A 27,426-nucleotide genomic window follows, 5' to 3' on the forward strand; every position below is an offset into this window, starting at 1 on the left:
GCCATCAGTCTCCTGACAGTTCTGACCCTGCGTCATCCTGCTACAATGTCCTGTTCTTTCCAAGCCCCAGTCACCACCCTTACTCAACCCTTTCCTCTGTCTGCCTTGAACTTTATAATGGCCTCTTAACTAGTCTCCTGGCTTTTTGCTGCTTCCCAGCTCCAATGCAGTTATCGCTCACTGCCAGATTAAACCAACACAGTACACCTCTGTCTCAGCCCCAGCCAGCTCCAAGCCCATCCAGTCTTCCATGGCACGTCATGACCAACTCTGCCAATGTTACCTGAGTTATGCTCTCTGACTCAAGACATGTCTGCTCAGCCTTAAGCCAAAGTACTGTGCTAGGTTGTGGGAATTCAGAGTTGAAAGGTGATAGTCCTTGTCTTCAAATTGTTTTCCATGATGAGAAGACAGACTTGTAAACAAACGCAAAATCATAAGGTAGTTGTTCCAAGGTAGGAGTGTACAAAGTACAGAAGGAGAAGAAGCACCTCCATCCGCCCCGGGGGCATCCCCAGATGCCTGTGAGTTGAGAAAGCAAACCAGAGTTCCGAGGGGACCAGAGGAGTGAGATCCAGGAGGAGGGCCCAGGGCACAGGCACGCAGTGGAAGGGCAAGCAGCTGAGGCCAGTGGTGACACCGAGTTCCATGGGCAGTCGAGGAAGTTGAGAAAACGGGACCAGATAAAGGCTGTTCATGAGCTGAGTTATTGTATAGATATAAATTCAACTCCAAACTGAAAAATGATTTTATAGGAAAAAAATAAGTGTGAGAATTGCCAGGATTTTTTAAAAAAGAATAATGAGGAAAGGAAAAAACTATTACTGTACTAAGTATTGAAATACAAGACCACAGCGGTAGGGACTGTGTGGTCCTGGTGGGGATTAGAAAGATAAGGAATACAATGGGCAGTACAGAAATGGATCCAGGTATATATTACTAGACTTATAAACATATTTTTTTTTATTTTATTTTTTGGCCAGCCTTGCAACATGTTGGAATTTTAGTTCCCTGACCAAGGATCAAACCCAAACCCCCTGCATTGGAAGCATGGAGTCTTAACTACTGGACCACCAGAAAAGTCCCCAGACTTGTAAATATTTTAAATGTGACATGTCAAATTGAGATAAAAAGACAATGGATTATCCAAAATATGTTTCTGGAACAACTACCTGAATTATTTTGAAAAAAAGTTGGGTTCCCTACCTAACTTTTTTCCCCATCATTCACAAAATAAATTATAGACCAGTGCTCGCCAACAGAATTTTCTTTGATGATGGACGTATCCTATATCTGTACTGTTCAACATGACAGCCACTGGCCACATTTCTTTACTGAGCACTTGCAATAGGGCTATTGCATTGAGCAACTGAATTTTTTATTTTAATTGAAATGTAAATAGCTATTTGTGATTGGTGACTGCCATATGGAACAGCACTGTTCTAGAGGGACTAAAGGTAGAATATAGGAAAGAAAATAATGCTAGAATAAAATATATTTAAGCAGATATATAATCTTGGCGGTAAATAATGTCTTCATTGGCATATCAAAAGCAGAAATTAGAAAAGATGGCTTTCACTACATAAAAAATGTCAAACTTCAGAATACATGGAAACAATACAATAAAAGACAAATTTAGACATTTATATTTTTACAGGAAATGACTTATAAGTTAATGCATAAGTTGTAAGTTAATACTGTAATATAATTTAAAAACAAGCCTTAGAAAAAGAAACAATGAACATGAATAGGAAACATCACAAAAGAAGAAATAGAAATGTCCAATAAATACGAAAAAAACTTCAGCCTCACTTATAATCACAGATTGACCAATCGGGACAACCATGAAAGAGTTTGTCAATCTGGCAATGCCTTAAAATAATGTCGCTATAAGAACTTCCCTGGAAGTCCAGTGGTTAAGACTCCTTGCTTCTGCTTCGGGGTGCACCACTTCCATCCCTGATCAGGGAACTAAGATCCAGCATGCCGGCCAAAACCAAAAAAGTTGCTGTAAACATTGTTGAGGAGAGGGTAGCGAATTGGCATGTTCCTACATTGTGTGAGGAGGTGTAAATTGATGCAACCTTCTGGAAAGCAGTTTAGCAAAACAGATCAAATTACACATTCTTGGGTCAAATTTCAGGTATTCTTATATCCCCGATTTTTATTTTACATGAAAACCCACCACCCAACCCACCCCCCCCACCACCATATCCATTATTATTTTTTTGTTGTTTGTGTGTGGGGTAAATTTTTATTTAACTGAATCAGTGATTTCTAGATGGCCATTATTTGCTCTATGATGGCTGCAGTCCAGGTCCCATATCCTGTGCTTTCTGGCATCCTTTAGGGCAAAGGAGAACCGGTATCGCCAGAGCTCAGGAAATAACCATCACTGCGGTTCACTGAGCGTTCAGCTCTGTGCAGTGCACTTGACCTGCAGCCTCTCACCACTACCTGATGACGTAGATACCTAGATACGATCATACGCATTTTACAGATGGGGAAATAGTCCCAGAGTGGTTCAGTGTCACACTGCCAGAAAGCCAGGGTTTGAAGTTGGGTCTGTGACTCCAAGCCATACTCTTGTGGCTGGCAAGGACTGTGGGACCACATGGACATTGAGGCCCTTTTGGGGTGAGGCCGAGGTGGGTAAGACCCCTGCACACTGAGACGCCACGACCCCAGGCCCTCTAGACGGGGAGCGGGGACTTCACCAGCAAAGCCAGATGTGCTCCCCAGCATCCCCGGTGATCTCTCCCATCTCTTAGTTACCCTCTTCCTGGGACCTGAAGTAAGAAAATTGGTGTATGTGTGGGTGGGGAGGAGCTGGGTTTTAACTCATTTTGAAAAGACTAACTTGTGGAGGCTGGGACAGGGTAGAGCTCTCAGAAAAGGAATTTGGGGAATGGAGTGTCCTCTGACTTTTCCATCTGCTCTGACAAGGCCCTGCCAGTGATGCCGGAATGCTGTGTGTGTGCCCAGCCTGGTCGAGGCTCATCCATCTCCTGCAACCGATGGAGCGGGGGCCTCAGGTTCTACAACAGAGGTGGTGGGGTTGGGGGTGGGGTCGGCTGGGGTGGGGCGGGAGGGAGTGGGGGCTCCCAGGGAGGGAGAGCCTGGCGGCTGCCAGCTCCCTCTCACAGCATAGCTCAAGCCTGAGATAGTGGTGTGCTCACACGGAAGTGGGTTGAGGGAGCAGAGCCAAACCCCATTTGGTCTCCATGCCTGGAGAATTCCATGGACAGAGGAGCCTGGCGGGCTGCAGTCCATGGGGTTGCAGAGTCAGACACGACTGAGCTGCTGACACACAGCACACGCTGCTCAAAAAGCAACTTGGGTCAAGGCTGTGGGCGGAGTTGACGGCTGGGACCGTTTCCTGGGGGCTGGACCTCCCCAAAGGAAGCAGAGAAGGGTGGTCTCCACTGGGCAGGAAAGGATGAACAGTCAGGTTTGCACGCATGATCCATTTTGATTTAAAAACAAACCAAGGGACATCTTTCCTGGAGGATTTTGCTTTTGTGTCTGTTCTTAAATGGTTAGAAATGTAGCTGTGTGAACTTGGACAATCTGTTGAGTCTCAGCTGCAGTATCTGTGGAACAGGGACCTAGACCTGCGGATGTTCTGTTAAGGTCCCTTTTAGTGTGAAGGTCAAAGATACTCAAGACATTCCTGAGTTCTGCCCCAGACCTGCTGAGTTAGAATCTCCCAGGGAGGGAGCCTGGACACCTCTGTTTTATTTTATATTTACTTGTCTTTTTAATAGATGAGGATACTGAGGCATACTTTTTTTTTAGGTTTATTGAGATATAATTAACATACCACACTGTGTAAGTTCAAGGTGTACAGTGTAATGACTTGATATACATATACGCTGTGAAGTGATTACTACAATAAAGTTAGTTACCATCTATCACCATGTGTAATTACAAAATTTTTCTCCTTTTGATGAAAACTTTCAGGATCTATTCTCTTAGCAGCTTTTGACTATATCAATACAATATTTTTAAATATAATGTTACATAGTACATCCCCAGGACTTCTGTATCTTGTAACTGGAAGTTTGTACCTTCATCCCATTCCGGCACCCCTACTCCCTGCCTCTGGCAATCTTAAATCTGTTTTTGTTTCCTATGAGTTTGTTTTGCTGTGTTTTTGATTCCATATACGAGTGAGAACATCCCTGGCTTTCTCTGTCTGACTTACTTCATTTTAGTCTGTATTTTAGTGGTACCTAAATGAGTCTTCAAGGGCTTCCCTGGTGGCTCAGCTGGTAAAGAATTCGCCTGCAATCCAGGAGACCTGGGTTTGATCCCTGGGCTCGGAAGATCCCCTGAAGAAGGGAATGGCTGGCTACCCACTCCAGTATTCTGGCCTGGAGAATTCCATGGACAGTACAGTCCATGGGGTCGCAAAGAGTCAGACACAACTTCGCAACTTTCACATACTCACCCAGATGAGTCTTCAGGGGCTTCCCAGGTGGCACAAGTGGTAAAGAATCTGCCTGCCAATGCAGGAGACACAGGTTTGATCCCTAGGTTGGGAAGATTCCCTGGAGAAGAAAGTGGCAGCCCAATCCAGTACTCTTGCCTGGGAAATCCAGTGGACAGAGGAGCCTGGCGGACTGCAGTCCCTGGAGTCACAAAAAGTCAGACATGACTGAGCATGCACGCAGGCAGATGAGTCTTATATCAGGAAAAATCAGGAATTGCTTTAGGGGGTGGGACACCTCTAAATGCTCCCACCTCTATTTTTGAGAAAGGAACAGCGAAGGGAGATGGAAGCTGGGACCCCGTGGGGTCATTAGGGACCCTGTGATGTCAGGAATTAGAGCCTGAATCCCTGAGTCCTTCTGTCCACCTTGGTATCCCCACCTGCTATCCAGGAACCCTGGGGCTCTGAATTTGTAAGGAATGTGCTCATACACTGGCACCGAGGAGGGACAGCAGGAGGTCAGCACAGGGTTGTCGGACCCATTCCTGACCACGGAGAACTGGATTGGGGGGCGGGGCAGGGGTCTGCCTTCACTCTGCCACTGGTCTTGGCAGAGTAGTTCTGTGAGGCCTTGAGCCAGGCCTTGACTTTTCTGGGCCCCAGTTTCTTCATCAGTGTACCAGAGACGATTAATAAGCTCATTGATTGTCCAATAGTTAATAAATCTTACTGAGCTCTCACTGTCAGGGACTATCTTTAGGCTGCTGGCTGCATCCAGTGAGAAACTGATAGAAGTGCTTTGAGAGGCACGAAGCTCTTTATCAGCATTTCCCGAGGGTACACCAAGGATGTGGGCTATTAATAGCACTCCAGGAAAATAAAAAGGGTCTGTATTCAGTTGAGGAAACGCTTGACTAAATCAAATTAAACTGTCTTTGATTTAGGACTTCTCTGAGTCTTTTATTGAATGTGCACTGACTTGCCGGGGCTGAGGCTGTCTGTGAGTGGGGCTGGAAGGGGCAGAATTCAGACCTCAGTGATAGCACTCATTAGTGGAGCATCGTGTGTGTGTGTGTGTGTGTGTTTTGGTGGCGAAATATGCATACAACAAAATTTACCACGCAGCAGCGGTAAGTCGGTTCACACTGCTGTGCAACCGTCCATCCTAGAACCTTGCCATCTGCTCTCAAATAACTGTACCTATTAACCAGTAACTCCCCATTCCCCCTAGCCCCCACCAGCCTGCGGCCACCACCACTCTCCTTTCTGTCTCTATGAATTTGACGCTCTAGAGACCTCGTATAAATGCAGGCACACAATATTTGTCCTTTTGTGACTGGCTTAGTCCTTTTGTACCTGACTTGGCGGATGTTCCCCAGGGTTCATCTGTGTTGTAGCAGGTGTCAGAATCTCTGTCCTTTAAAAAAAAAAAGTGGTTTGTTTATTTGGCTGTGCCTCACAGGATCTTCACTGTAGTGTGTGGGATCTAGTTCCCTGCCCCAGGGTCGAACCTGGGCCCCTTGCATTCAGAGCTCAGAGTCTTAAGCCACAGGGCCACTGGGGACGTGCCAATGTCCCTTTCAAGTTGAATAATATCCCGTTGTGTGTATTAACTGCCTTTTGTTTTTCCATTCATACATTGGTGGATGCTGGGGTTGTTTCCAGCATTTGGCTGTCATGAAACGGTGATGCTGTGAACAGGGCTGTGCAAATATCTCTTTGAGTCCTGCTTTCAATTTTTGGGGGTAGATACCCAGATGTGGAATTGCCAGAGTATCTCTTGGGCTAGTGTTCTCTGGAACACACTTTGGGAACATTACTCTTTATAGCTCTGAGGGAGCTGTTAAGTGAGAAAATTCCCTAATTTTCCAGGGATATTCCTGCCGTGGCTGATGCAATGGGAAAACCTCCGGAGTTAGGAGTTCGAACTCACATTCCTCCCTGAGGACCTCCGTAGCTCTTAGTTTCTACAGCGGTTAACTGAGTATGGTGAACTGGACAAGCTCTTGAAATCTCAGATTCTCTGACCTGACTTGGTCCGCCTCCCACGTGATCTGCGACCAGGATGGAGGCAGAATCGGGTTGGGATGGGGGGAGCGATGTAGAGAGAGAGCCTGCGTCGAGGGACAGTGTCAGGTCTTTGACCTTTAATTAAAATTTTTTAATTTTTTTAAAAAACCTATTTCCTTTTGTGGAGGGCAGAGATGTTTAGCTCTTTCCTCACGTTGCTTCAGGGTCTCTGTCTCCGACTTGCCCTTTAGTTTCTGGAGCTGGTGACCTTCCTCTGCTCTTTCTCCCTCCTCCTCCATCAGCCAAACTGCTCCGAGGGAAGAGAGGGCTGCCTGTGTGTTCTCCTCACTTTCCTATGGGAAGAGCAGCTTTCCTTTTCTCCTCCCATTAGAAACACAAAAGAGAGAAGGGTCACAGAAGCTTGTCTCTAGGCTTCAATTGATGAGCTTCAGAAGCCTCTCTGTCCCATGAGAGAGGAGCGATTTTCCACTTTATTTTTCAAAAGCAGAGTCTTTCCTCTCCCATTAGGAATCTCTGGCTGCTCCTTGAATTTTAAATATAATAACCAGGTTTATACATTAAGCAAGCTTTGCCTGGTTCCCTTAGCAACAGCCCTAACTTTTATAGCTCATCCTAAAGGAACTTGCACATTTCATGATAATAACACCTCACTGATCCGGAAGGGAAGAAATCTTAACCTTTTGGAATGATGAAAATCTAAAATTAATCCACAAAGCAAAATAAACCCCCTACCCCCACCCCGAGCCCCTGGAATAACCTTCACAAAGTCCCACACTAGAGACAAGAGCTCTATTTGTAAGAATAAGAGTCTTTAGACCCGGAAATTCTATTCACTCTTTTTTAGCACATCCTCCTCAACATCGAGTCAAGACTGGGGAGGGAGCCGCTGCAGACAGACTGTGTTACCAACAGTGTTAAACCATCTGGTAGCCCGAGGACAAAGGAGACGGAAAACTAAAAAAAGCAGACATAGAACTGTGCTGTGACATTTTTGACAGATTCCAATCAAAACACCTAAAGTCAACCAAGTACTGACTTTTGGAAAGATAAGCTTCAGTTATCTGGAAAACTCATTGGTTTTTTAAAGAATTTGGTGCCAGCAGAGCTACGTAATTGAAGCATCACTGTATTTTTGAACCAAAAAAAAAAAAAGAAAGAAAAAACAACCTAGCAAGGCATTCAAAGTTTTTTTTAATCTATCTGTTGAATGAGTCACTTGTGGTATGTATGGAGCTGGGGGAGCTGGTGAGGTCTTGGCTAAGACTGGGCTCCTAGATTCTATGAAAGTTTGGTGGTTCTATGGAGGAAAACCCAACATTTAAAATATACAAGCTGTCCTCTTGTTTAAACTCAGGCTGGGATTTTGGCCTTGATTTAGGGGAAAACTTTTAATAGGCCTTCAATGCTATAAAGGTAAAGTAGCTGAGTTACTCTGTTCTGGATGCAGAGGTTCGTTTTTTAGTTGCTCAGTCATGTCTGACTTTTCTGAGACCCCATGGGCTGTAGCCCACCAGGCTCCTCTGTTCCTGGGTTTCCCAGGCAAGAATACTGGAGTGGGTTGCCATTTCCTCCTCCAGGGAATCTTCCCCGCCCAGGGATCAAACCCACCTCTCCTGCATTGCAGGCAGATTCTTTACTGTCTGAGGCACGAGGGAAGCCCTGCACTTCTCTGTGTGATAATGTTAATGCACGTCTTCCCGTGGGCAGAGCCACATCATGGATGTTTCCAGAATGACTGTTTCTTCTGGGAAGGTGTGTGATGTGTCTTGTCCAGGACTGGGAGCTGTTATCAGAACATCCAGGAAAGCGGCCTGAAGCCTTATCTTCACTGATGGCTGACTGAGGCCCCTAAAGGCAGCTAGACGGCCTGTCCAGGCCTCAGGCAACCTGAACTCTCCCACAGATACCCTTCCAGGCTGGGTTATTCTAGAACAGCCATGCAACCTAAGACCTTAGGAAATGTCCTGACTCCAGAATATTGTTCTAATGCCTTTTGGGGGCCAAAGGGCAAGAGCACATTCTTATGGGAGTGGGTGGGGTTTCCCTTGCCAGGAATGGTTGTTCTCCTTATCAGTCATCCTGGGACCTAAAATCAGGACTTGGAAGGAACTCTCGACTCTGCAGGAGAAAGCTGCTTCTATTGCTTTGAGCCTCAAGGAAGGAAAACCTGGACTCCCGGACTCCCTGGAAAGGAGGGTTTATTCAGAATACCCACACTGTGGGAGGTGACATGTCAAGGGCGACTGCAAGGCATCAGAAGGGGGTGGGATCTACAGATAAGATGCTGGATGCCAGAAAAAAAAAGGCTGGATGCCCACTTAAATTTGCATTTCAGATAGACAACAAATAATATTTTAGCATAAATATGTTCCAACTGTTGCATGGTTCCTAATATTGCCCCAAACGTAGTGACTAAAAAATTGTTTGTCTGACATACAATTTAAACTGGGCAACCTAGATTTTTATTTGATAAATTGACAACTCTAAGAAGGGAACCTCTGTGAAGACCCTCCATGCTATCTTCTCTGTTTCCTCCAAGTTTCCTGTATTAAATATGAAATAAGTCAGGATCAGCGTTGCTGGGGGCACTTGAAGAAGGGGTCTGTGCCCTGCTGGGGTGAGCCATACTGGCTCAGAGGGCCCCCCAAGGCCAAAGGAGTCAGGCTGTAGGTGGAGGAGGGGGTCCTTGGGGAGAGAAGAGTGGTGGAGTCACTCAGGATCTCAGGGCTGATGGTGAAAGCAGAGTCAGGACAGATGTCTCGTGGGCATTTCATCTGGAGTTCTAGAAAACTTGCAGGGGATCCTGGTAAAAGTGTGTGGTCAAGGCGGCTGGGGCCCTGGCCACTATGATTGTGACAGAGTGACCTCATAAGCTGATGACGTGTGGGATACTCGGGTTACAAATTCAATTTTCAGCCTCAGAGTTGAAGACTGTGATGTTGTGATTCATAATATAAAATATGTATTTGGTCTTTGACCCCATTTCTGGCTCGGAGCTCCGAAAACCCTTGGAATTGCCTGGAAATAGCTTGATATGGTATCTTTTGTTAGGTTAGTGAGGAGACTCTTGGAAAACACCTATGGCTGGAGCTGGTTGCTGAGAGAACCAACCATGTAATTAGAGAGTTAGACCATTCAGTCCCCCACCCCCCCCACCCGACCTTCCCCCACCCCCGACCTCCGGAGAAGAGTTGTTGTTGTTTAGTCGCTAGGTCATGTCCGACTCTTAGTGACCCTATGGCCTGAAGCCCGCTAGACTCCTCTGCCCGTGGAATTTTCCAGGCAAGAATACTGGAGTGGTTTGCCATTTCATTCTCCAGAGGGACTGGTGAATCCATCACCAGTAGCTGGTGATTTAATCAATTGACCTTCTGCAGTGAAGCCTCCAAAAACCCCCAAAGGAGGGGCTTTCGGGTTGGTGAACGCATGGAGGGTCTGGGACACTGATGCTGGACGGGGTGCAGAAGCTCCACCCCCTTCCCACACACCTTGCCTTCTGCATCCTTTCCATCTGGCTGTTCCTGAGTTGTGTCAACTGAAAAAAAAGAAAGTACAGCCTAAAAGCTGAGAAGTATGTTTTACTCAGCAGACTTTCTGAGAACTTAAGCCAGGAAGGCAGTCTGTCAGATAGCTGTGACGGACTGCTCCGGAGAGGCAAGGTGTGGGGTGCCAGGATATAGAGGAGTTTTTGCAGCAAAACCCCAAATAGTTGGAACATCAAAAGATGACTGTTAATTAAAGAAAAGCAGACACCAAGTTAAAGCTTTCAGCGCTTTTCTATGCATGGGATGATGCAAGAGCCTGGGCTCCTAGAAATCAGTCCTGTGATAGGCACCTGAACTAGCTGGGGTCAGTACTCTTACAGGGGCATTTCTGTGCACGGTGTCCTCTGACAACCTGTGATTGCACTGGTATTAACATGTAACTCTTTCTGCTGTCTCTGTTTGCTCTGAGGCCCCCACGTTGAGAACAGAGGATGTGAGATGCCCACATATTCTCCAGAAAGGCTCCAGACCATCTGTGCAGAACTCACTAAAGTCATGCCCCCAAACCTAGCAGGGGACTTTCTGAGCATCAGCCACTGGAGGCTGCACAGGGGAAGCAGAAGTGTCCACAACGAAATTGGACAGGTTTCCCCAGAAGCATCAGGATGGGGTGCGAAGGTGAGAATGGGGTGCCCTTCCCTTTCTCAAGTCCAGGTGGCCTGGCCTGTATCCCCCTGGAGTGGCCTCACCCTGGAACCTGCCACACCTGGAAAATGAAGGCGGAGCTGCTCGAGGCGGATGCTTGGGATCGGGCTGTCCTCAGATTCTGTTTCAGGACACGGGCGAGTGGCCTTTCCCACAGGCCCTGTGCACCTGTGGAAGGAGGCCAGGCTTCAGTCCTCTGGAAGAGGAACTCTGTGATGAACCTAAAAAGAATGATGCTGGGTGAGAACGGCCCAACCAAAAAAAAAAAAAAGAGAGAGAGTACATACGGTATGATGCTATTTATATAAAATTCTAGGAAGTGAAGTGAAGTGAAAGTCGCTCAGTCATGTCCGACTCTTTGCGACTCCATGGACTATACAGTCCATGGAATTCTCCAGGCCAGAATACTGGAGTGGGTAGCCTTTCCCTTCTGCAGGGAAAGGCAAATTTATCTCTAGTGCCAGAAAGCAGATGAATGGTGCCTGGGGGGTGGGGGAGGGACAGGAGAGAGGATCACTGAAGGCCCAGAGGAAACTTTTGGGAATGATGGACTGTTCATTATCTTGATTCTTGGTTCAGTGAGCCTCTTTAAAATCAAAACTTACCAGTAGTACACTTTGTGTAAGAATGTATAGGTTATTGTAAACCAACTATATCTCAGTAAAGCCATATTCCACGTGAGTGGATCTTCTGCCCCCAGCAGAAAGAGGTTGGATGCAGAAACTGGTCCTAAGTGATCAGCCAGGTAGTATATTACCTTGGTCAGAAAGTGGCACTGGGGGAGACTGAAGCTTTGGTAAAAGATTTGATCTCAGTTTTTAAATCTCTTGTGACGAAATTGTTAATTCCTGAAAGAGAACAGTGTGGAACAAGGTTGCTTCCTGCTTTGCATACTGATGAGTCTAGCTCACTAGGTAACCAGTTATGTTTTATTGTAGACATCTGTCTACCTGGTCTTTTCCACCTACTGGGTATCAAATGATCTGCTACTTATTCTTAATTGCCTTCCTGGAAAATGAAGAAAAACATTACCCATACTGATGCTGTGTGACAGCGGAGACAAAGGTTGGAGTGATGGGCCTATAAGCCAAGGAGTGCTGATGATGATTGCAGTCACCAGAAGCTAGGAAGAAGCAAGGAAGCACCTCCCCTAGAGCCTTCAGAGGGAGCCAGACGGTGCTGCCCTGATGTCAGACGTGTAGCCTCCAGAAATGGAGAGAAGAAACTTCCGCCAGTTTAAGCCACCCCATTTGCAGTAGTTTATTATGACAGCCCTAGAAACCGGTATAGATGGGTAGGACTTTGAAATGGAGGAAAGGACTTTGTATAGACAGAGTCACTATGAGTGATTGTAACAACTGTGGAAAGCATAAGAGGTCTTTGTGGAATAATCAGTAATTTGATTGGCTGGGGCCAAGGAGGTAGAGGAGAAGAGGGAGCCAAATACAGTAGGAGATTATGGAAATACAGGCTGGCACCTTGAGTGCCTGGCTAAGGAGTCTGGCCCTTGTCTTGGATGGCATGCGAAGCCATTAGCATTTTTTATCAGACCTTGAACTATGCAGAGAACAGATTAGTGGTCGGGAGAGGGGGAGGAAAGAAAAAGAAAAAGCAATGTTGGGCATAGTTCGATGGATTTACCACTAAACTGTGCTTTCCATAGTTGATGAGCACACAATATTTGCTGAATGAATTGAGTGAATCAGCTAATCAGTTCTTGGTTTAAAAATACAACAACCAAAAAACAAAATGAAAAACCCTTTATTATATACTTTCTATTAAACATGGGGAGTGGGATTGAATGATGCAAAAGTAACATTAAAAAGCTTTTTTTTTTTTAAAGAACAGGGTCTAATTTACCTTGGCACCCTTGGTGCATAGAATAGGTAACACGTGTTATTCAGGACTTTAGCTGTAAGCAACAGACAGTTCTGCTTAAGCAACCAGGGATTCATTGGCTCACAAAACAGGACAAAAATGAGAAAGCGTATTAGTTTCCTAGGGCTACTGTGATATTGTGATTTATACTAAGAAGTATATATTTGGTCTCCATCCCAGTTTCCGGCACAGAGCTCCTAAAACCCTTGGAATTTCCTAAGTGATGAGAGCCATCAAGGGTGTCTTGTTACATTAATGAGGTGGCTTTTGGAAAACCCCTAAGTCATCTGAGGATGAGGCTAGTTGCCGGGGGAACCAACTGTGTGACTAGGAGGTTGGAACTTACAGTCCCACTCTTGGTCTCCAAGGAGGGGAGAGGGCTGGAGATTGCATTCAAGGATCACAGTGACTGGTGATGTAATCACTCGTGCTTGCGTCGTGAAGCCACCATAAAACCCCAGCTTTTGGGTTGGTGATCATGCGAAGGTTCTGTTAGTGTGGTTGCTTAGAGAGGGCAGGGAACTCTGAGCCTTTTTCCCTCTTGCCCTCTGCATCTCTTGCATCTGGTTGTTCCTGAGCTGTGTCCTTTTATAATAAACCAGTGATCCACTGAGTAAAATGTTGAGTTCTGTGAGCCTTTGTAGCCAATGAATCCAACTTGAGGAGGGAGACATTGGAACCTCTGGCCTATAGCCAGTTGGTTAGAAGCTCAGGTGACAGTCTGGACTTGAAATTGGTATCAGAAGTCGGGGTGAGGACTGTCTTAGAGGATTCAGCCTTTAGTCTATGGAATCTAATGCTTTCTCCAGGTAGACAGTGTCAGAACTGAGTTGTGGGACACCCAGTTGGGCTCAGAGGGTGGCTTGGTGGGGGGGAACCCTCACCCATCTGGGGTCAGAAGTATCATGAAGTCGTCCCTGGTGGCTCAGTAGTAAACAACCTGCCTGCTGATGCAGGAGACATGAGTTCGATCCCTGGTCCAGATGGAGCCCACATGTTGAAGGGCAGCTAAGCCTGTGCATCACCACTAATGAGCCTGTGTTCTAGAGCCCAGAACCACAACTACTGAGCCCACACACAGCAACTACCGAAGCCTGAATGCCTGGAGCCCACACTCCACAACAAGAGAAGCCACCACAATGAGAAGCCAGAGGACTCTAACTAGCAAGTCGCCCCTGCTCACTGCAACTACAGAAGAGGTCCAAGCAGCAATGAAGATCCAGCACAGCCAAAATGAATAAGGAAAATTATGTATTAAATATAGAAGTATCATGAAGTTTGGCAGAATTGTGAGAGTAAAGGAGAACTACAGGAATAGCATAACTTTCCTTCTCATCTGCCCTAAGAAATCATCACAAAGTGGGTGGCATAAAACAAGAGAGACATTCCCTCACCATGCTGGAGGTTAGAAGTCTGAAGTCAGGTGATCAGCAAGGTAGTTCCTTCTGGAAGCTTTCTCCCTCTCTGGAGTCTCCAGGGGAGATCTTTCCCATGCTTTTCTCAACTTCGGGTGTTGCCAGCAGCCCTTAACTTGGAGACACATCTCTCCCATCTCTGCTCCATCATCATATGCCGCCCTCCCTATGTGTCTGTCTCTGTGTCTCTTGCCTTCTTAAAAGGCTCCCACCTTCTTATATAGACACCTGTACAACCTCATCTGAACTTGATTGTATCTGCAAAGGCCCTGTGTCCAAATATAGTGACGTTCACAGATGCCATGGGTTGGGACTTCAACGTTTCATTTTGGAGGACACCATTCAACCCACAGCAGAGCCAGCTTCAAGTACAGCTGGCTTCAGGAGCCCAGGCTATGTCATCAGGGCTCTGTCTTCCTCTTGCTCAGATTGGCTTTTCTGTCTGATGGACAATAGCAGACCAAGGATATAAATACGTAATGGTGGTACAGGTAGGGCTGGGCAGGGAAGTGGCATTAAACAGCTCTTATATTTTATGCACATGGATGCTAAGGGGGATAGTGAGCCAGGAAAGAGGACGTTAGTAAGAAAGGCAAATCAGAGACAAATAAAAGGTGGTTTGGATAAAGAGCAGAGATGGGGGAGGGGCAGAGCTATCATGGGCCCTGGATACCGTGTTTGGATACCTGGATGGCATAGATCTATTTATTTATTTATTTGCCACACCACACAGCTTGCAGGATCTTAGTTCCCTGACCAAGATTCAAACCCAGTTCCCTGGCAGTGGAGGCAGAGAGTCCTAACACTGGACTGCCAGGGACTTTGCTTTTTTATATAGCCAGGCTTATCTTTAAAAAATATATATTTATTTGGCTGTGTCGGGTCTTAGTTGCAGCACACAGGATCTTCTCTTATGGCATGTGGGCTCCCTAGCCCCCATGGGCTCCCTGGCATGTGGCAAGTGGACCCAGGGAACCCAAGACCCCATACTTGCAGCATGGGGGATCTTAGTTCCCTGACGAGGGATTGTTGGGTTTTTAGCCACTGGACCACCAGGGAATTCCCAGCACAGTTCTTTTTAAAGGGGCCAGTAAAGAGCAGGTACCTAACACTAAGCTTGAGGAAAAGCAGTGTTTTTCTGTAGGGCTCGGTCTCTCCTTCCAGGATGGGTGGGGTGGAATCTGTGGTGTTTCCTATCCAACCTCCATTCCACACTCCTGGTTAACAGCCCATCTTTTTCCATTAGGATGATTCCCTCCACCACCAGCTCCAGCTGTAGCTTCCTTGTTGTTATTCAGTCACAGAGTTGTATCTGACTCTTTGCAGCTCCATGGACCGTAGCCTGCCAGGCTCCTCAGTCCATGGGATTTCCCCGGGCAAGGATACTGGAGCAGGTTGCCATTTTCTTCTCCAGGGAATCTTCCCTACCCAGGAATCAAACCTGCATCTCCTGCATCGGCAGGCGGATTCTTTACCACTGAGCCACCTGGGAAGCCCATGGGTCCCCTGAAAACTCAGGACTAGACACTCAGGAAAGTCCGTTCCTTCACTAGAGTCAGGGTGATTGGCTCAGGGAAAGGCCTCCTGTATGTCTAGTGAGTCCTCATTCCTAGACTTTTTCTGGAACTATTGGGAAAAAAGAGGCACCCTTTTTGACTGGGGGTGGTGGCAGTGGGGGTGGTGCTAAACCGGTGGGGTGTGAGCGAAAAGCTGCCAGAGACCATCTGTGCTACCACCTGGCAGAGCCTGCCTCTGAAAGCAACCAAGACAGAAGAAAACAGAGCTGAGGAGCGGAGAGAGGCCCGAAGGCCCAGCAGTGTAGTTCCAGCAAATTTGTCTGACCCATTCACCCTGTTTATCCTCCTGTCAGTCCAGCAAATAATTATTAAGGACCTACCAAGACCTGGGTTCTTTGCTAGTTTTGGTAATAAGTAAATAAGATATGAATCCCTCCTTCCAAGATTCCATGGTCTATTAGGAAGTTAGAGACATGGTTTTGGTTTTATTTTTTTGCCGCACAGCATGGCATGTGGAATTACCCTGTTCAGGGATCAAACCCATGTCCCCTGCTTTGGAGGCATGGAGTCTTAACACTGGACCACCCTATAAGTCCTAAAAACACAGTTTTAAAGTATAATGTTAACAAGGCAGAAAAGGGTACATTTTATGAGAATCTCAGATCAAATGTTGTGGAAATTCAGGAGAGAGGGTTTATTTCCATGAGGGAAATTGACATTCTCAGATGTCTTTAGAAGGCAAGCAGGATGTGGACATATGCAGATAAGATGAAGGGCATTCCAGGAGGAGAAACTTTATGAACAAAATAAAAATTATAGGGTGTCAAAGGCGTGAACCAAAGATTAAACTTGGCTGGAACATAGGAGAAAATAGGAGAACTTGGAAAGTTGAGTTCAAAGAGTGATCTTAGCAACTTCCCTCGTGCAAGGGGCCCATGTTCCATCCGTGGCCAGGGAACTAGACTCCACGTGCCACAACTAAGAGTTTGCATTCCACAACTAAAATTTCTGCATGTTGCAACTAAACATCCCACATGTCACAAAGATCAAAGATCCCATGAGCTGCAACTAACACCTGGCACAGTCAAATAAAATACACACACACACACACACACACACACACACACATATATATATTTTTTAAAGAGCGATCTTGGAAGACCAGATGGACCAGGTTAAAGAGATCGGGCTATATTCTCTTGAAAATACTTTTTTTTTCCCCTAAACAGGACTCCCACAACTTTTTCAAGAAAATAAACTGAGCAGTGTAGAGCATGGTTGGAATGGCAGGGGGCTAAATGTAGGAGTCAGTTCTCTAAGTAAGAAGTTATAAGGTCCCATGCAGGGTAGTATTTGGTAATTTATTGATGCATTAACAAATCACCCCAAAACTTAATGGCTTCAAATGACAACAATTTTATTACCTCTTCATTGTGGAGGTTGAGAACTTGGACTTAGCTGCAGTTATGTGGATCAGCCCCAGGTTCAGCTGAATGATTCTTCTGTTCAACAAAACACCCAACTAGAGTCACTCAGTGGTGTTCAGCTGGTAGGTTGAGATGGTCTGGAGGGCCCAAGAGAGCATCACTCTTGTGTCCAGCTCCTTGGCTGGAAAGCTGGTCTCGGTCGTTTCTCTCTCTGCATGTCGTCTCTCAGGACCTGCCCAGCTGCCCAGGGCTGGAAGTGTGAGAGTTTGGAGAGACAGGAAGTAGAACTTGCTTGTCTCTCAAATTTTGGGCCTGGAGAGTGGCACTCCCACTTCTGCCATATTCTGTAGGTTCAAATAGTCACAGAATCTACCCAGCGTCAAGAGTTGGGGACATCCACTCCACATCTCAATGGGAACATTGTCAAGAAATGGTGACTCTCTTTAACAGAGGATTATAGATCAGAGCTAAATTATAGAGGGAGAAGCCACAGGACTGGGCAGCTGCTTAGGTTGATTCACTCCTGACTTATTTATTGAGTACCTACTATGTGTCTGGCAGTGTTACAGACAGGACATGGCAGTGAACAAAACAGAGAAAGATCTCTGTCCCCTTGGAGCTCATATGCTAGGTGTTTGGAGAGTGAGAGATGGTTTCCAATGTCTGGACCTGGCAGCATGGGGGTGCCATGATAAGACAGAGGGAGCCCAGGAGGCCAGTTTGAATTCGAGTTTGATAATATAACTGAAAAACTAAAAGCTCAATTCTCCCCGCAGTTTAGCTGTAGTCAGAAGTGCAGTAACAGCCCTCTGACTCCAGGCTGTAGAGGAAATCCAGGATTTTGCTTCTAACCACAGGCAGCGCCTACGAGATTACAAAGAGAAAGACGGGCCCTTCAACAACCTTGGAGATTTCCTTCCTTCCTTGGGCAGGAAAACCCTTGGAATCGTGCAAATCCACTGCCAATTATCCTCTGGTAACAAGAAGGGCTGTAATATTGGAATTCACACCCTGACCCACTCAGCTTACTTCCTGCATGAGTTTTTGCTGGAGAACTTTCTCCACTGTCCCATATTTTAAAGAAACAGATATTTTTGGCTTCAGGAAATTATTGGGGGGGGGTGCTTTGCAAACTCAGATTTTAGAGTAGACTTAAATGCCCATGATATGTTGAGTTAAAAAAAAAGCAAATTGAATATAATAATATGTATATTTGGAGGAAAACTATTTTATTGATGCACAGTGAAAAGACTCAGAAGGATATGGTATTCTTCAGAACAGGTGAGGGGTGTGTCCCAGTCATAAATGACTAAAAATCTCAGTGTCTGCCACGATGATAGTTTACTTGTCATGTACACAGGGTGTCGTGGGCAGGTTATGGCTCTGTTGTCTTCACTCTGGGATTGAACTTCATGGAATATGGTGACAGGCAAGAGACCATGTTCTGGCTCTTAAAGAGTCTCTGAACTTTGGTCCAGTGAGTCCCATGACTAAGCCTGAGCACCCAGAGTTGGGGGAATATATCCCCCCCTTAGAGTAGCCTAGTGACAGTGTCTGAGCAGTAGCTCAAAACCTTACCTCAGAACTTACCTGGTGGTCCAGTGGCTAAGACTCCACACTCCCCATGCAGGGGGCCCGGGTTCAATCCCTGGTCAGGGAACTAGATTCCACAAGCTACAACTAAGAACTCGTGGACCACAACTGAAGATCCCATGTGCCACTGCTAAGACCCAGTGGGGTCAAATAAATAAAATACATTAAAAAAAAAAAAAAACCAGAATCTACTGAACCATTTGTAGTGATTACTGCTGAGATCAAGGGTCAAGCATTAAGGAGATTTTACCTTTCACTTTCTATGTTCCTTTATTAATATTTTTCAAGAAAGCATGCACTATTTTTATAATTAAAAATAATCTTTCAATCTTATTTACTTTTAACTTTTTATTATGGAAAATTCAAAACTAAGCCAAAGAGAGAATAGTTTAAGGATCATCCCCACCATGACCTGTCTCCCATCTACCAATAGTTCTTCACTCATAGACAGTCTTGTTTCAATGATAATGTTACCCACACCTTCTTCTAGATTATTTTGAATAACTCCCAGCATCATTTTGTTTTAAATATGTTGGCCTGTACCTCTAGATAGGGAATCTTTTTAAAAAGATAGTTGCCGTATCATTATCACAACAAAAAAATTAACACTGATTACTTTATATTACCAAATATCTAATGAATATTCAAACCCTCCATTGTTTTACATATATATTTTTTTTTTTAACTTTTTCTTCTATTTTTGTTGCTGTTCAGGCTTTCTCCAGTTGCAGTGAGCAGGGGCTACTTTCTATTTGCAGTACATGGGCTTCTCATTGCAATGGCTTCTCTTGCTGCAGAGCATGGGCTCTAGGAAGTGTGGGCTCAGTAGTTGTGGCTCACAGGCTTAGTTGCCCCATGGCATGTGGGATCTTCCTGGACCAGGGATCAAACTCATGACCCCTGCACTGGCAGGCAGGTTCTTTATCACTGGGCCATCTGGGAAGCCCCAGTAATTGCAGTGCTTCTATAAAGAGACAAACTTTTCCCTCATCAGTTCTTTGGTTATCCTGAAGATACAGTTTATATAGGGAAGGCAAGATGAATCCTTGATTTTTTTAAACATGTATTTACTTGTTCGTGGGATTCCCTTGTAGCTCAGTTGGTAGAGAATCTACTTGCAATGCAGGAGACCTAGGTTCGATTCCTGGATTGTGAAGATCCCCTTTGGGGAAGGAAATGGCAATCCAATCCAATATTCTTGCCTGGGAAATCCTATAGACAGAGGAACCTGGTGGTCCAAAAGAGTGGTGGTCTATGGAGTCCAAAAGAGTTGGACGTGACTGAGTGACTAAGCACATTACATTCTTGTTTTTAAAATCATGAGATTGTTCCCTTGCTTTCTTCAGAGGTAGCCCATGAATTTGATTTTTTGTTTTAATCATTATGAACTCTTGTATTATTTAACATGTTTCCATTCATCGCCATTGTTATATCATTTTGATACTGAAGCAGCACCTGCCTCCCTCTTTGACCAGAGGGAGCCTCATCAGCTTTGCTCCTGTGTGTCCTTTTGTCACAACTCAGTAGTTTTTGATATTTTGTTTCCTTGCTTTCTGTTCCGATAAGATATTTCAGGCTCATCTCATATTTCCTGTCTGGGGCCTGGACTCTGCCACTTCCCCAAGGAAGATGGCATTTGTAGACCACAATAGGGGTGCTCATTGCTCTAGGGGTGCCCATTGTTTCTGGGCCTTTTCCGTGGGCAGAGCTAGGAAACACTTTTTTAGATTTTATGTGTATTTGTTTATTTTCAGCTGCGCTGGGTCTTCATCGCTGCATGTGGGCTACTCTCTGTTGCGGTGCACAGGCTTCTCATTGCGGCGGCTTCTCTTGTTGTGGAGCACGGGCTCTCGGGCGCATGGGCTCAGCAGTCACAGATGGCAGGCTCGAGAGCACAGGCTCAGTATCTGTGACACACGGCCTTTGTTGTTCCGAGGCACGCAGGATCTTCTCAGACTATGGATAGAACCCATGTCCCCTGCATTGGCAGGCGGGTTCTTCACCACTCGCACCACCCGGGAAGCCCCAGGACCCTGGCTCCTGCTCCAGAATCCATGTTGTAGAGGGCTCCACGTATCACAAACACAAACAATACACTTAACAAAGGACCCATGGGTGCCTTGGACGCTGGTCCACCAGTACTTATCACTGGTACACTGTGATGCAGGGCCCTAAACACCCTCTGTCATAACTAACACCATTCAGGCACCAGGGAAATACTTCTTGTCTCTTGCCCTCTGGCCTTGAGACAACGATGACTGTGTCCAGTGCCATGAATGTGTGTGGGTCATGCTGTTGCCAACACTGGAGATGTTTGTCTGTGTCAACATTGGACACAGCTTTGAAGGATAGGGAGGATTTGAGCACGGAAAGCGTTCAGGTTAGAGCAAAGACAAATAAACTGCCTCGTCAAATTCTTCCTCCCCGCGTACATGCGATAGACTCTTACGTAACGAAGTATGGTTCCCTGGTCACATGGTGTGTGCCTGTTTCTTGCCAAGAGTATGTTGTAAAACTTTTGAGTTTGGGCCAATCTGATAGGTTGGAAATTATATCTGTAAGCTTTCATTTTTATCGTCCTTGTTTCGAGCGAGTTTGAGCATTTTTCCACATGATTAAGGACTGTTTTCATCTCTTTTTCTGTGAATTACCTATTCATATCTTTAGCTGGTTTCCCTGGTGTTACTGGTTATTTTTGTCTCCATTTTTAGAAGCTCCTAATATACCAGGGATGTGTATCTTTTGTCTGTGAACAACCACAATCCTTCTGTGTAGTAGACTCTGGATTAGATTTGCTGGTGTGATGGGGTGTTCAACAAGATATAAAGCATCATCTATGCCCCCAGAGGAGCTTGAAAGTGATAGTGAAAGTCATGTCTGATTCTTTGCGACCCCATAGACTGCACAGTCCATGGAATTCTCCAGGCCAGAATACTGGAGGGGGTAGCCTTTCCCTTCTCCAGGGGATCTTCTCAACCCAGGGATCGAACCCAAGTCTCCCACATTGCAGGCGGATTCTTTACCAGCTGAGCCAACAGGGAAGCCCTAAGAAGATTGAATAACAACAATGGATATAAGTAATTTTATGGAACAGTAAGAAAAGAGCGCTTTCAAAGAAATACAGAGTTCATCATCAGATGTAATGGCCCTAGAAGTCCAGAGATAGGGAATGATCAGGCAGTGGTGCCCAAAAGGCTTTATTAAAGTGTAGCTGGATCTAAGCTGGGTCTTGTGGAACAGACTAGAAACAGATGAGAGAAACCTGGAAGGTGAAAATCCAACTCCTAGCGTGGAGAGAGAGAAACCTGGAAGGTGAAAATCCAACTCCTAGCATGGAGAGAGACTTGAAAGCCAGGCTGAGGAGTATGGTCTTCTTGGGGAAGTGGTTGGAGGAGGAGAATGGTGTGTGCCCAGAGGTCAAATGAGAGGACATGGGCATTCCTCATTGACCAGAGGAAAGTAAATCAGCAACTTCCAAACTTACCCTCAACCACAAGATGGAGTGAGTCATATACCCTTCTCCACATACCCCAACACAATTAGGAAGATGGAGGAAGATGGACGAAGATGGAGGGAGAAAGAAAGAAAGAGATGCAGAGAGGGAGGGACTAGGGGGAGGGGGCAGGAGCAGGGGGAGGGGCTAAGGAAAAAAAAAAAAAAAAAGAAAGAGATGCAGCAGGAACTGGGGAAGCAGGTGGTCTGAGAGACTGAGCATTACCTAAAAGGACTATTTAAATAATCAGATCAGGGGACTTCCCCTGGTGGTCCAGGTCCCACACTTCCAATACAGGGGCAGTGAGTTCGATCTCCAGTTGGGAACTAAGACCTCACATGACACAGTGGCATGGCCAAATTAATAATAATAAAAAGATCAGATAGAGATTTCAATTGGATGAGCCATTTAGTTCATTCCACCCCATCACATGTGAGTGGAGGGGGCGGGACACTCAGAAAGAAGTCCCGCTTCATTATAGCCAGCCTTTGACATTTTTCCATGCATCTCTCTTGTTGACCTACTTGGTCTATGGTAATACTTACGTCACAGGAGTGTTGGAAGGATGACTCGAGATGACACATGTAAGGCACCTGGCACAGTGTCTGGAAGACAATCAGTACTAAACAGTTGTTTGCTATTATTATTAGGTGATCATAAAATAGTTGCCGAGAGAGTAGGGGATAACTGAATCAAGGACAAGTGATGACCAATTGGCCGCAGTCCCAGGCAGTAATGACAGATGCCATGAGGGCCAGAAGAGCCTGGTGCCTTGTGTTCTCCTGATCAACACCATGAGCATCCCCTGCCCGGACCCACACTTCTCCCAGCAGGAACTGGCGCTGGTCTGGCGCACAGATTCCTTGGCTCTGTTTCTTTGACAGTTATAACTGAGGAATTCAGCTTATTTTGGGTGAAATCCCTGGAAGTCCAAGTTCAGATCTCAGTCTGGGCAAGGCAGCCACATTTTCCAATGAGTAACTCCTTCCGATATAACTCCTGGCAGACGACGCTATCAGTCTCTGAGGGAATGTGCCGTCATGCGTGGTAAATAGTAAGACCACTGTGTGGGGCTTGACTCATCTGTCAGAGAAGGGGTATTTTGAAACCTTGACCTCATTTGCAAACATGTGTTTGCACATACCTTTCGTCAGATGCAAATTTTCCGTTCCCAATTTAGCTCTTCCAGATTTCCCCCGAAATGAAAGATGTGGCCATGAAGAGAGAAAACTTTTGACTAGGTCTCGACTCCAGGTATGTTCCGGGGAGCTCTCTTGTCTACAGGCCAACTTCCTGTTGACTCAGCAGCCAGGAGGAGGGACACCAAGGAGCAAAGGACCAGAATAAAAGCTGCCATCTTCTAAGCGGTCACCTGTGTGCCAGGCACCATGCTTATCACTCTGTGTGCAGCGGCTCCAGAACTCAGGTCATGACTGCTACAAGGAGGGAGGAGAAGGAGACCTGGAGAGCTTCAGTGACTGGTCCAAGGTCAAGTCACCCCTGAGCCGGGATTTGGACTCAGGCTGTGTCTCCAAAGCATCTCTGTATGATCATTCTGCTGCATATTCCCTGCTTATATCCATGTTATCTAGATAGTACTTTCTTTAGCTTGAGCCTGGAGCCTCTGGCCCTTCATCTGGGGACATGGAAAGAGTTTTAGGTGTTTTCACAGGCTGACAGGTAGAGAAGGTAACTGGCTGTCTCCATGAGTCGTGAATGGGTGCTTTGGGGGAGGAAGGGCACACCTTTACTTAAATCTTCCTCAGGTTTCTAGCTCTGTCTCCCCATTATCTTATGTATTTATTTGGCTGGTCTTAGTTGCAGTGCACAGACCTTCAGTCTTCATTGTGGGATCTTTAGTTTCAGCATTCAGAATCTTTTAGTTGTAGTACGTGAATTCTCAGGTGCATGTGGCATGTGGGATCTAGTTCCCTGACCAGGGATCGAACCCGGGCCCCCTGCCTTGGGAGCATGGAGTCTTAGCCACTGGACCGCCAGGGAAGTCCCTGTTATCTTGATGCCCTGGGCCATTCCCTCCCTACTTCTGTCCAAGCTGAGAATCAGCCTATCTCCATGAGTCCTTTCCCACTCCTCCCCAACCTGTCCCCCTCGCCCCACTAAACACACTAGCATCTTCTGAATTCCACAACCCTTCCTGAGATGCTCTGTGTTCTTTTCTGCTGCACACAGTAGGTGCACCACAAAATGGCCACGGCTGACAACGATGGCAGACACAAAGTCCTGGATGGAGCGTGGGCAGGTGATGGAGGGCTGAGTCCTGGCTCTGCACTGATTGGCTCTGTGCTACTGGGCAAGTCCCCAACTCCATATGTCATCTGTGAAACGGTGACTGGGTGGCTTCTACAGCCTCTTCATGTGGCCATGGAGAGAGAGAAACCAGAACCAGTGCCAGGTCCTGCCGGGAAAAGTGTGGGTCCGGGCAGGGGATGCTCACCGTGTTGAGCAGGAGAACGCAGGGCACTGGGCTCTTCTGATCCTCGAGGTCTAGATTCTGTGAGTCCCACACATCCACCTGAAGGGCATCTGCAGGCTCTGGAGCTCCTGTGAGGAAGCAGGCTTCCTGGGTGGCCCTCTGTTTCCTGCCAGCCGACTTTCATATACCTGGTGTGGAGAATGGTGTTATTATCAGTGGGCTCACACCCATCAGTGCTTTCAATAGAAGGAAATTGGGAAATCTCCTCTCATAAGAACATCTAAAGGCAGAGCAGGAACCACCCTTTCCGAATGTGCCAAAAACGCTGCGTGACTGTGAAACTTGAGTCTAAAATTGAAGAGAACGAGGGCCTTTGCTTGAGCTGCTCACTGGTGTTCCTCACACTGAAGAGCTTCAACAGGGCTCCCCTCCTGGGAGGACTTGTCCAGGTGGATTTGGAAAAGGCTGTCCAATGGAAAATAGCATAAGCAAAAGGGAGAAGATGGCCAGAAAAAAAAAAGGCAGATGGAGAAGGCCCAGGAGAGGTGATTATTAGGAGAAACAGCTGTGGTGAGGCAGGCAACATGAATTTAAGAAGGTTGGTTGAGATCAGATTATGCAGGACTGTGAAAATCAAAGCCAAATATTTTTTTTATTTTTCTCCAGGATCTCATTTCCTTTCCTTAGAATCTAGCCCTTTCAGTAGAAATCATCAACAAAAATAATATTTGAATTTTATGTTGTGGAAAATTTAAAAGATATGCAAAAGTAGAGAGGCTAGTAATGCAACAGAATGAATACACATCTAGAGAAAATAATGGAACACTATAAACATCCTCTGAAAAGCTGTGTATAAGTCTTGTCAAAGGGTAATGATACTGCTAATGAACAGCATGATAATAATAAAGAGTAATGGGCTTCCCAGATGGCTCAGTGGGTAAAGAATCCACCAGTGATACAGGGGACTTAGGTTCAAGGCCTGGGTTGGGAAGATCGCCTGGAGGAGGGCATGGCAACACACTCCAGTATTCTTGCCTGGAGAATCTCATGGACAGAGGAGCCTGGAGGGTTACAGTCCATAGGGTTGCAAAGAGTTGGACATAACTGAAGCAACTGTGCACTCAGGCACAATAAAGAGTTAACACTACTGAGGGGTAATTTGTGCCAAGACCTTTACCAGTGTTACCTCACTGTATCTAAGCCTTGTAGCTACCCTACTAAGTAGGTATTGTTTTTCCTGAAACTCCAGTACTTTGGCCACCTCATGCGAAGAGTTGACTCATTGGAAAAGACTCTGATGCTGGGAGGGATTGGGGGCAGGAGGAAAAGGGGATGACAGAGGATGAGATGGCTGGATGGCATCGCCGACTCGATGGACGTGAGTTTGAGTGAACTCCAGGAGTTGGTGATGGACAGGGAGGCCTGACGTGCTGCGATTCATGGGGTTGCAAAGAGTTGGACATGACTGAGCAACTGAACTGAATTGAACTGACCTGAAATCAAGGCTTAGAGAGATTAAGGACGTACCCAGTATCAGGCAGGATTTTTTTTTTTTTTTTTTGCTTCTCCTCGAGGCTAGTGGGTTCTAAGTTTCCCAACCAGGGATTGAACCAGATTCTCCTGGAGTGGAAATGTAGAGTCTTAACCACTGGACCACCATGGAAGTCCCAGGTCCTGTGATTTGGATTTTTAAAACAACCTCCAATGAGATGCCCACATGCTTTTTTTTAACCCCTAAGAATCATATCCATTTTTAGCAAATCCAGGGCAATTTCTTGATTTTTCTCTTCACCTGTTAAGTAGGAGCAATGCAAACCAGGCCTGGCTGCTTAAGGCAGAGGTGGCAATAAATCTGTGTCATATAATAGCAATCAGGCTTGATTTCTTATTTATTTACTCATGATGGTGCTGGTTCTTCATTGCTTCTGGGGCTTTTCTCTGTGGTGAGCAGGGGCTACTCACTAGTTATGGTGGGCAGGCTTCTCATTGCAGGGGCTTCTCACTGGGGTGGCTTCTCTTGTTGAAGAGCATGGGCTCTAGGGCTCGCAGGCTTCAGTAGCTGCGGTCACATGGGCTCAATAGTTGCAGCTCCAGGGCTCTAGAGCACAGGATCAATAGTTGTGGCGCATGGGCTTAGTTGCTCTGCAGATGTGGGGTCTTCCTGAACCAGGGACCGAACCCGTGTCTCCTGCATTAGCAGGCAGATTCTTTACCAATGAGCCACCAGGGAAGCCCCAAGGCTTGGTTTCAAACTGGGGTTCTCTGGACCAACACGTAACTCCCTCACCTTCCCACCAGAGACCACAGATACTCTTGAGACCAATGACCCTGTTTTCATCTCTAACCACTCACCAGACTTCTCCAGCTGTTTGCAAACACTCCAGTAACCTGTTCCTCTTTCCATTGAGACAACCTGGATCCTTTAAGAAATTTGCCTATTGTTTGTGATTTGCCAACGTTCACACCAGCGGTCATTATCACTTTGCTCTCTCTTCCCTTTCTTTCTTGCTTCCTTGTCTCTTTCCTGCTGCCCTGTCCTCTTCCCTCTCTTTTCATTTGTCCCTTAAATATTTACTGATGGCAATTACACTGGCAACTTGGGAATCCCCAGACGTGTATAGGGTTCCAGTGTCAGCTTCCAGGAACCTTCAGGGTCACTTCTCACCTTTTCTGCAGCAGGTATTCTGTACTTTAGTCAAACGTTGTTACTTCCCACTGTGTCCTGGTATCACTTTTCCTTGTCCGTGCTTCTGTTCCTTGCATCCTTGCCCTTGCAGTCCGTCCACTATCCTCTACTGTTGCAATCCTGATTGGGATTCGAGTGAAGTGAAGTGAAAGTCGCCCAGTTGTGTCCAACTTATACAGTCCATGGAATTCTCCAGGCCAGAATACTGGAGTGGTAGCCTTTCCCTTTTCCAGGCGATCTTCCCAACCCAGGGATTGAACCCAGGTCTCCCTCATTGCAGGCAGATTCTTTACCAGCTGAGCCAGCTTAGCTACCAGGGAAGCCCTG

At 46.2% G+C, this 27,426-nt stretch overlaps 1 long non-coding RNA gene across 1 annotated transcript; it reads right to left on the reverse strand.

Moving 5' to 3' along the window:
- Positions 1-19,594: 19,594 nt before the first annotated feature.
- LOC129651312 (uncharacterized) lies at positions 19,595-27,140 on the reverse strand. Its single transcript, XR_008714096.1, has 3 exons — positions 26,376-27,140; positions 24,435-24,601; positions 19,595-21,531 (listed from the first exon to the last, which is right to left on the reverse strand). It is a non-coding gene; the product is annotated as an uncharacterized LOC129651312 (long non-coding RNA).
- Between the last annotated feature and the right edge of the window lie 286 nt (positions 27,141-27,426).

The sequence above is a fragment of the Bubalus kerabau genome, chromosome 4 (assembly GCF_029407905.1).
Source record: "Bubalus kerabau isolate K-KA32 ecotype Philippines breed swamp buffalo chromosome 4, PCC_UOA_SB_1v2, whole genome shotgun sequence".
NCBI classification, from domain to species: Eukaryota; Metazoa; Chordata; class Mammalia; order Artiodactyla; family Bovidae; genus Bubalus; species Bubalus kerabau.